Source organism: Zingiber officinale, chromosome 2B, assembly GCF_018446385.1.
Source record: "Zingiber officinale cultivar Zhangliang chromosome 2B, Zo_v1.1, whole genome shotgun sequence".
In the NCBI taxonomy this organism is placed as follows: Eukaryota; Viridiplantae; Streptophyta; class Magnoliopsida; order Zingiberales; family Zingiberaceae; genus Zingiber; species Zingiber officinale.
This window is the reverse complement of record NC_055989.1, coordinates 144,483,780-144,495,578: the sequence shown is the minus strand read 5'-3', so window position 1 is coordinate 144,495,578 and position 11,799 is coordinate 144,483,780. Positions and strand designations below refer to the sequence as shown.

Genomic DNA, 11,799 nt, shown 5'->3' with positions numbered 1-11,799 from the left:
TAAGGGATCGACCCCTAATCATTACGTCAAAATTATTATATATCCATCGTCTACACTATACCTGAGGCCATGATTTACTTATCTATATTTAATTGTGAGATTGATTATATTAAACCGCTTAAAATTAACATATCATATTTTTACTTCAATACAAAGTTAAAATAGTTAAATTTTTCTAGAATGATTTCCTTTCTTTCAAATGAAATTTAAACATATGAATTATATATAACAAATATAGAGTTAAGGATAGGCTAGACACAATATATTAAAAATCGATTCTATATGCTTTTTATATATATATATATATATATATATATATATATATTTCTAATGAAGAATGATTCAATTAAATAATTAACAAGATAATGATGATGACATTTTAAGTATATGTTTAATTAAATAATTAACATGTGACTAAACAATATTTATCTTTCTTTTTTTTATTTTTTTTTTAAATTATTTTTTTAAATGGTAATTTATCAAAAAGGGCATGTAGATTTATAAATTTATCAAAAGACATATGTTACTTTAGTATTTACCCAAGAATACATCTTTTTAAGTGCATTTCTCATTTTATTCTTCTAATAGATTTGACTTTTTCCTTTTAGTTTATCACTCTCTCTTCTATTTCCTCTCATGCAACAAATCTTATTTTTCCTTTTTTTTTTTTTACACACGTGCATGCATAGCATATGTCTAATAAACAAATCATATCATAACCACGACGTTTAGAGTTTAGTTAAATTTTTGATAATATTTTAATAAATATGGAGAAGTCTAAATAATCAATAAATAGCATATTTGAACTATTTGCAACCCAGAAATCGATAGAAACTTATTGATTATTTATTTTGACTTCTAAGAATGTGTAAAATTACAATAATGATGAATCGATAAAAATCCTCATGAGTGGGCATGATATAAATCATATCAAGCCCACGTTGGGGATGATATGATTTATATCATGTCCAACCTGGAGGTTTTTTGCTGATTCTTTCTTATTATATTTTAACACTTTCTAGAAGTCAAAATAAATAATGGATAGCTTATTTGAATTCCTTACAACATCAGTAATCCATAAGAATTGAAATGAGCGCAATCGAAGCTCTCTAGGTTCATCAGTAGATTTTAGTTAAAATTCACTAATGGACCTAGAGAATTCCAATTGCACTCATTTCAATTTCTGTAGATTTCTGATGTTGCTAGTCGTTCACATATATTATCCATTGTTTATTTTGACTTCTATAAGGTGTTAAAATATAATAAAAAATCAATAAAAATCCCTATACGTTGGCCCTGATATGACCATATCAGAGCCAACATGGGCCTGATAAATTTCAAAAGTGGTCATCCAAGAAAACATGTGATTAAAGGTTTAAGTTTTGAAGATGACAGGCTTATGCATGGAAATTGGACAAAGGAACCCACAATTGATATCATTCTCCTGTTCTTCAGGATCCTTGAGTTGTGTCACAGTGCAATTCCTGAACTAGATAAGAAAATTGGTGGCTTTACTTATGAATAGAATCAACAGATGAAGCAACATTTCTTGTTGTTGCCAGGGATTTTGGATTTGAGTTTTGTAAGAGGACTTAATATAGTATATTAATTAGGGAGAAATATTCATCTTCTGAAGATCTTATTGAGAGGTAACAATTTAGTTTACATGTTTTAATCAACATATTCTTTTTTTATGAAGATCTTGGTGACTTAATATTTTATTCTAATATAGGGAGTTCAAGATTCTCAATTTGTTGGAATTCAATAGCACAAGGAAGAGAATGTCTATAATTGTGTGTGATGCAAGTGAAAATTTTTTTCTTCTTTGCAAAGGTGCTGACGAATTTTTTTAACTTTTATACAAAGAATTTTTGTTGAATGATTAGAGATGTAGTTTGTGTGGATTGTCTTTAGTCATATCTAAAATCACTGATGTAGATGGTAAATACAAATTGAATTGTTATTGATATTTGATTTTTTTTTAAAACTATATTTTTTTTTAGGCATCATCATATTTTGGCTTCTGAAAAGTCTTAAAATTTAATCAGGAATAATCGACAAAAATCCCCATGCATTGCCCCGATATAAATCATATCATACCCAACGTATGGAGATTTTTATCGATTATTTTTATTATATTTTAACACCTTCTGTAAGTCAAAATAAATAATGGATAGCATGTTCGAATTCCTTGTAATATTAGAAATTCAAAGGAACTAAAATGGATGCAATCAGAACTCTTTAGGTCCATCAGTGAATTTCAGTTAAAATCCATTGATAGACCGAAAGAGCTCTGATTGCATCCATTTCAATTCCTATAGATCTATGAGTTTAAAAGAAGTTCAAATATGTTATCTATTATTTATTTTGGCTACTCGAATGTGTTAAAATATAATAAGGAATAATCGACAAACACCTCTATGTTAAGCATGATATGAGGCCCAATGTAGACATTATATGAAATATAGTATATAGGGCATGTTTGGTTCGGGGTTATCTTTGATAACCTTGATTATCCAACCAAGGTTATCCACCAAAACCTTGTTTGGTTTTGGTAATTGATGATTCCTAAGTTATGCTACATGCCTGACACATCAGCAAGTTGGGCATATAGCTCGGAATCAGAAAACCCCATAAAACTGGGGTTTTCTTTGATTCCCTGGTTAACCAAAATATTAAGACAATATTATCCTTCGTTATTTACCCTTTGAGACAAAAATAACCTTATAGATTTACCAAATTTTAATCTACCCCTCTAATATAATCAGCGATCTTCTGATCTGGCGATGGGATCGCCATTCCTCCTCCAACCCTCTCGCTCGCTGACGGAAGAAGCTATGGCGGCTGCCGGCCAGTCCCAGGATGACCTGAAGCGCATCGCCGCCCTCCGCGCCGTGGAGCTGGTGCGGTCCGGCATGGTCCTTGGCCTCGGCACCGGCTCCACCGCCGCCCACGCCCTTGACCGCATCGGCGACCTCCTCCAGGCGGCGACTCGGGACATCGTCGGCATCCCCACTTCCGAATGGGCCTCACCGATCTTGCCGCGCACCCGGTGGTCGCCCTGTCCATCGACGGCGCGGACGAGGTCGACCCGGCGCTCAACCTTGTGAAGGGCCGCGGTGGCTCCCTCCTCTGGGAGAAGATGGTGGAGGGCGCCAGCCGCCGCTTCGTCGTCATCGTCGACGACTCCAAGCTCGTTCCGCGCCTCTGAGGCAGCGGCCTCGCCATCCCCGTGGAGGTCATCCCCTTCGGCTGGGCCCTCACTCTCCGCCGACTACAGAACCTCTTCGACGGCACGCCCGGCTTCAACCTCAAGCTCCGTACGGCTTCAATCAACGCCAAAGCTAGCGCCTTTACCGAAAAAGAATCCGAAATTGAGCCATTTGTGACGGATAACAAGAACTAAATCGTGAACCTGTTCTTCGAGGATGGAATCCACGGAGATCTACAGGCCATCAGCGATGACCTCCTGAGGATCACCGGCGTGGTCAAGCACGGAATGTTCCTCGGATTGGCGACGTCCGTGATCGTAGCCAGGAAGGATGGGGTGGTGTTGATGGACAAAGAGGCGAAGTCAAATGGTTTCTGAGAGGCATGTGATCGAGTTCAAAGCTAAATTATGTGTTGTTTCAAACATCATAAAGAAACCAGTTTTGACAGTAAGGAAACATCAACTGTCTCCATTAAGCTTCGACTACTAATTCAATGATGGATAAACAATCAAGTTTCAGTAGATTTATTTTGGATTACAGCATTACAGATCTCTGTCTTGAACTGTCTTTTCTTTTCTTAGTTTTCTAAGTTGTGTATCAACTATCAAGTTTCAGAGATTGAAATGCAGTGGATAGCTATCAGGAAAATCTCAAAAAATAATAATCTCATTTAATCCTAGTAATATATCTAATCTGTGAAACACTTTTCTGTCTTTTTTACAAGTCCTCTGGTGTTTTCTTTTTCAGTTTTCTTTTTCAGTCTTCTTTTGAAGAAGCAGCGTGAATTGGTTCTGGTTGATTTTGCTCGAGATTTTGACAAAGTCAACCCTCAATTCCCAGAGTCTACAATTTCATGAGCCCTTCTTTTTTAGAATAATGCTACGCTGTTCATCTGTAATGAAAAATCTATTCTCATGGAGTCAAATTAAATTATTGGGAGTAATCTGAAATTTAAAAAAAGGAAAATAAATATTCTTTCCAAAATCTCGTTGGTCTAAAAAAAAGTCAAAAATCCCGCACATCTATTAAGGGAGTGCATTGAAAACTTAGTAAAGATTTGTATTTTTAAAATATATAATAAATTAACAGGAGACCTTTAAATAAAATTTTAAATTTCAATATCAAACCTTACCTTTGAGTATAGGGGTATAAATAATTTCAAAAAATAAAAAATATAAATTTTAAAAATAAAAATTTCTATGTATATTAATAAATAAATAAATAAATAATAATAATAATACTATGTATAGTTGGTTTTGTAATTGAGGGTAATACGGTAAAATATTAAACCAGGGTATTCATTAAAACCTTCAAACAAATAAGTTTTTATTGCATTACCTAGGTTGAACCAAACAACATTTGGTTATGTTTTATTCCCCATAACCTTGGTTATGTGATTACCTGGTAATCACATAACCAAGGTTATATATGATGACTTGAATCAAACGCACCCATAGAGTATAGAGAATAGGTTTAGGGTTCAATTTAACTAATCTAATTAATTCAATTTAACCGATCTAAGCCAACTAATTAATTTAATTCAACTAATATAATAATTAGATTAATTAAATGTAATTAATTAGATTATTTAGATTAGTTAGTTTAATTCAGTTAATTAGATTAGTTAGGTTAATTCGTTTAATTAGATAGTTTAAAATGCTAAGTTTAATTTGGTTAATTAGAATAATTGAATTAGATAATTAAAATAGTTAGATTGATTAGGCTAATTAGATTAGTTATGTTAAGTTGGTTAACTAAATTAATTATATTGAATTAATTAGATTAATTAGGTTAGTTAAGGTAATTACATGGATTAGATTAGTCAGTTTAATTCAATTAATTAGATTAAATAAATTGAATTAATTATATTAGTTAGTTTAATTTGGATAATTAAATTAATTACATTAATGAGTTAAATTAGATTAGTTAGATGATTTAGATTGATTAAATTAAATTAATTAGAATACTTAGATTAATTAGGGTAGTTTGGTTAATTAGATTAATTAGATCAGTTAGATTATTTAATTAGATTAATTAAATTAAAATAACCCCTTAATATCATAATTTCATTAATCCCCTTAACACCATAATAAGCTAAACCGCAATTTAGTCTGACAAGGGCGGATCCAGTGGGGGGATGGCATCGACGGTCGCCCCTCCTTACCGGCGGTGGAACCCCTAGTATTATGGGGTTCCACCGATGGAGATGGAGGATACCGCCCCTTGTTTATCGTGATCGCCCCTTCATACTTGAATTCCTGGATCCGCTACTGGAGCCTGATATGAATTATATAAGGCTAACATGGAGGTTTTTTTTTATTATTCCTTATTATATTTTAATATCTTTTATACGCTAAAATAAATAATAGATCGATGACATATTTGAACTCTTTGCAATATTAAAAATCTATAGGAACTGAAATGGATGCAATCGGAGCTCTCTAGATCCATTAGCGAATTTTGGTTGAAACTCATTGATGGACCTAGAAAAATCCGATTGCATCAATTTCAGTCCATGTAGATTCCTGATGTTGCAAGAAATTCAAATATGTTATCTATTATTTATTTTACTTCTAAAATGTGTTAAAATATAATAAGAAATAATCAGTAAAAATTCTCATACGTTAGGCCTGATATTATATCAGGCCTATGTTGGGCCTAATATGATTCATATCAGGTCGACGCATTGGGATTTTTGTCAATTCTTTCTGATTAAATTTTAAGAACTTTCAGAAGTCAAAATATGATGATGATCAATTTTTTTTTAAAAAAATAAATATTAATAACAATTCAATTTATATTTACCACCTACATGATGTGATTTCAGATATTACTAAAGACATAATTCATACAAACTACATCTTCAGTCATAACAAAAAAATCTTTGTGTAAAAGTTAGACCTACTTATTAGCACCTTTCAAAGAAGAAAATTTTTTCCACTTGCATCACACACAATTACATATATTCTCTTCCTTTTGCTATTGAATTCCAACAGGTTGAGAATCTTGAACTCCCTATGTTAGAATAAAATATCAAGTCGCCAAAAACTTCATAAAAAAAGAAAATTTATTGATTAAAACATACAAGCTGATTGTTACCTCTCAATAAGATTTCCAGAAGATGAATTTTTCTCCCGAATAAATACACTAAATTGAGTACTCTTACAAAACTTGAAGTAAAATTCCTTGGCGGCAACAAGAAATGCTTCATCTGGTGATTATGCTTTATAAGTAAAGTCACCAGTTTTCTCATCTAGTTCAGGAATTGCACTATGACACAACTCAAGGATCCTGAAGAACAGAAGAATGATATTAGTTGTGGGTTCCTTTGCCCAATTTCCCTACATAAGCCTGTCGTCTTCAAAACTAAAACCTTTAATCATAGGTTTTCTTGGATTATTACTTTTAAAATTTATCAGGCGACCCTGATATGGTCATATCAGGCCCAACGTATAGAGATTTTTAGTGATTATTTTTTATTATATTGTAATATTTTATAGAAATTAAAATAAATAATGGATAACATATTTGAACTACTTGCAACATCAGAAATCTATAGGAACTGAAATGAGTGTAATTAGAACTCTCAAGTACATAGTATATTTTGACTAAAACCCACTCAAAAGCCACCGATAAACTTAAAAAATTTCGATTGCACCTATTTTAGTTATTGTAGATTTCTGGTGTTGTAAGGAGTTCAAATATACTATCAATTATTTATTTTAACTTCTATAAAGTGTTAAAATATAATAAGAAATAATCAGTAAAAAAACCTCTAGGTTGGGTCTGACGTGAGCTTGAGATGATTCATATCATGCCCACTTATGAGGATTTTTGTTGATTCATTATTATTATAATTTTATATCTTCTTATAAGTTAAAATAAATAATCGATCAGTTTCTGTCGATTTCTAGGATTGTAAAAAGTTCAAATATGATATTTATTGATTATTTCGACTTCTCCTAATATATTAAAATGTTATTAAAAAATCAACTAAACTCTAAATGTCGTGGTTCTGATATAATTTATTTATCAGGTTTATGCTATGCATGTACACATGCAAAAAGCGAGAAAAAAGAGAAGAGAGGAGGGGAAAAATAAGATTGGTTACATGTATAAGAAAGAGGCAATAGAAGAGAGACTGAGAAATAATAGAGAAAAGAAAAAAAAACATATTTATTAAAAGAATAAAATGAGAAATATATTTAAAAGTGTGCATTCTTTGATAAATTCTAAAATAATATGCATCTTTTCATAAATGAAAAAAATTTATATGTCCTTTCATAAATTATCGTTTTTAAAATTATTCAAAAAATGTCTTTGTCTCTGGCGTAGTTGGTAGTCGCACGCCCTATCCACGTGACCAAGTAAGCTAAAAATGTCTCTCATGGTCAGTTTACTTGGGAGAGCGGAAGCCAAAATTAAGGAAAAGTTTATGCAATGGAAAAGTTTTCGTTATTTACTTCATTAAAATTTTCAGATGGAAGAGTAACGTAATCCATCACCGAATGATTTTGGAACCAAAATCGATCACTTCAAAATTAGATGGAAAGCAGCGTATGGAAAAGAAATGATGCATGTACCCCTTTTCATTCACAAAATTACACCATATATAAAAAAATGGCGCATGTACTCTTTTTAACTTATAAAATTACACCATGTACCTAAAAAATGACGCATGTATCATTTTTTATTTACAAAGATAGATCATGTTAATGGCTTTAAGGGAAAAACATATGTTGTATTTGTTGGACATGAATCAGGAATTTATGAAACGTGGGTAGAAGCTTCTGATCATGTTAATGGGTTTATGGGCATCATACACAAATCTTTCAAAAGTAGAGAGGAGACACAAAAAACTTTTGAGGAATACTTCGAAAAAAAATCTGCACTAACTTCCTTTGTATCTTGTCGAAATAAAATATCATGTGTAATTTCAAGTTCAAGGTTAAGGTCAAGTTCAGATTTAGAGAGAAAACTTTCAAAAACTTAAAAAATTATTGAGTTGAAAGATGCATTAAAAGAGATAAAGCATCAGTTAGATTCTCTTATGATCAGTGATGATAACTGTTAGCTAGAGCCCTAGAGCCAATCATTTGATGATTGTATTTTTGGACTTATTGTATCATATTCTATATAAATAAAGGCATTTGGATTTTGGTTATTATACTTACTTGTATTGGTACCAAATAAACTAAGTATAATAATGTCCTTGAGTAGACGGTTCTCACCTATATCAATCGGTTAGTTGAACCGATAGTGAGATGATATAGGGAACACCACTCTTAATCATTCCTAGTCGAGTATTAACATTTAGGGACAATGTTAATGTAATAAGACTAGCATGTAGGCCAACTCGATGACTTGATCTCACAAGTCATGGATATAGAGATATCAAGTTGACACATGGGTATACATTAGAGAATGTATACTGAATGACCCACCATGAGAAAGTATCATGGATCGTTATATGAGTGTCATATACTTTCTCATGTGGCTATTAGTATGACTACTAGTCCTTAGACCTGAAGTCACCATAGATCCCTACATAAGGAGTTATGTACTTTAGTTTCATCAAACGTCACCTGTAACTAGGTGGACTATAAAGGGGATTACTAGGTATATAACAAATTATGCAGAGGGATGTGAGTGATGTAGATGGGATCTATCCCTCCTATATGACGGGAGAGACATCGGTATTCTTGATAGAGTGAGACAACGAAGTGCATGGTCATGCCCAAATGAGTCAATATAGGATATTGAGCTCATTTGATTTAGTGAGTCTACTTGGAGTTCAAGATTTAGATTGGTCAGAGGATGACACGGTCTATGCCTCACATTGACCAATCTAGATGTCTAGGATAGAAGGACACTTGTCATATATTGTGAGGAGTCACAATTAGTAGTCACAAGGTGATGTTGAATCTCAACATTCTTGTAACTTGGGTAGTAATGATGTGTTGCTAGATACCGCTCATTACTTATGCTCCTAAATGAGTTTAGGGCATTGTCAACGTTACAAGAACCTATAGGGTCACACACTTAGGACAATTAGATGGAGATTAGGTTCATATGATGAATCAAGAGGATTAGATTCATTTGATGAATCAAATTGGATTAAGAGTAATCCTAATTGGGCTAACTTGAGTTGGACTCAAGTGGATTCATGTATTCAATGAGTCTAATTTAGATTATGACTCATTAAATCAACTTAATTTAATGAATTAGATTCATTATATTAAGTTGGCTTGAATCAAATGGTTAGATTAGATCAACCATGGAAGAGATTTGGTCAAGTTTGACTTGACTTGAGAGGAAGATTAAAAGTCAAGTTTGACTTGACTTTATGCCACCTCATTGTGAGTTGACATTGATGTGGACCAATGATGTTACTCCACATCATCATGGGTGCCACCTCATGGAAGTTACAAAGCCATTTTCTTTAATAGCTTCACATTAATTGCACTTAATGTAATTTTTTGGGAGTTACACAACTTGAAAGTGGCCGGCCACTTTTGAATGGGAATCAAATTGATTTTCCTCATTCAAGTGCATTATTCCTTCTTCTTCCTCTTGGAGCTCTCTTCCTCTCCCTCTCCTCCTCAACTTGGCCGAACCACACATAGGTGCTAGCACACCTCTTTGTGTGTTTTTCTCCACCTATGAGTCCGTGTGGATACTTCTAGAGGAGTATCTATCTTGATACTCTTGAGATCCGGCACCGTTTGGACGAGCGGGAACGCGAAGGGCTTCGCTTCAAAGGTATAACTCGTTTCATGTAGATCTAGGAGTAGATCTAAGTAGAAACTCGTACTCGTAATTTTTGTTTTTAAATCTTTTCTTCGCACGAGATCCGTTGGCTAGGGTGATTCGGGGTTTCCGCGATGCGAAAACGCGATTTTCGCGGCCCGAAAAACCCAACAATAACGATGATGATTAGGCATGTTGTTTGAAATTGTTATATGAGTTGAATTTCAAACACTGATTTTAGTTTGAGTTGTTGCAAGTGTCGTATCGAAATTAAAACGATGATTTAATCTAAATTGTTTTATCTACGTTGTTATAAGTAATGTGATTAAGTTGTGAATTTGCTTCATGGGATGTGCTTCAAAAACGTATTACAAGTGCACTAAAATGGGATGTGCTTCAAAAACGTATTCAAAGAATCCTCATATGCTCAAGTTGCCATTATATATAGTTGATTTTTGTATATTGAAAGTGCAGTTGATCTAAGTTGTCTAGTATCGTCAACCCCACAACAAGATATAGGTAGGTAAATTACAGAGGTATTTTACCCTAGAGCAGTAACTCTTTAAATAAGGGAAGTCAAACATTCAACTAGGTATTTTATATCATCCAACAGTTTCTTATAAATTTTATTCCATGAGGTCTTTGTTTTTTTGGATGGATGTTTGAAGTCACAGAAGAGTTATATTCCACTTCTATATTGTAAGTCGAGTATGGTTTGACCCAAAAGTATGATTATGAGATTGAATGACTATTCATTTAGAAGCCCTCATGAATTGAGGTTTTTCTTTTTTGTTGTAGTAAAAAGGTGATTATGTTCATTTCAGACGTCTTTTATAGTCCGTCCTTCAGTTATTTGAAGGGAGATAAATCACATGGTGAACTTATAGCTGATCGTCAAATAGCTAGGGGATGAGAGGAGTTTTTTCCTGAGGGTATGTGTCTGTCAGGAATTGATCTCTGTCCTATTATAATAAATCTGCTACCCTCTATCTAACTGAGCACCCCCGTGGGGATGAGGCTTTTCTTTTCTAGTTCGTTATGCTTATTGTGCATGATCCAATTTTATGAAAGTAGATATAATTATTAAGTGGTCATGAAATAAAATTATTTTATGTTCATATTTACTTTTTTCAGTTGGGACAAGATATTCAGCTTACATTGATTAATCCTAAAGTGATTGATTCCACCATATAAAAAATTTTCACCGGCCACTATGATAAATTATGAAGCAATCTTAAGTCAATTGTACATTAACAAACATTCACCCATTAATTCATTAATTCCATCATTAATTCCATCCTTAAATAATTAAACAACTAAAAAGATCTCCTACCATTACTCATGTCTTGAGCCCTCGTATTGTTTGTCCTTTAAACTTATTGTTATTCATCTTCTTTGAATTTATTTATGACAAAAATGATTAATAGAAAATAAAATATAAAGAGGATGAAAAGGGTACGAACTAACCTAAACGGGGATAAATATATATAACCAAAAGAATTTTATGTCGCATACCTCATGCACACCTGAATTTTTTTATTTAAAATTTTTTTATGCTTAATACTATAATCTAACCCCCAAACTCAAAAGGCAAAATATTATTGACATAATCGAAAGGTTAAAAAAATAAAATAAGAAATAAAAAAATCATGTTAGGGTTGGCCTCGTCTGCAGCGTAACTAATTTGTGTGTGTGTAAGTTTCTTATCGTAAGTGCCCACGGTGGGAGACTCTCATGCACGGAGACGACTCCAATGATCGGAGACACCTCCTGAGTGAGAGGCGCCCATACTGGTAGCCCAGTGTGGGTGTGCATATATATAGGATTTTGATATATT

At 33.0% G+C, this 11,799-nt stretch overlaps 1 pseudogene; it reads left to right on the top strand.

Moving 5' to 3' along the window:
• The first annotated feature begins 2,791 nt into the window (after window positions 1–2,791).
• On the top strand, window positions 2,792–3,682 carry LOC122049632 (annotated as a pseudogene).
• Window positions 3,683–11,799: the final 8,117 nt, after the last annotated feature.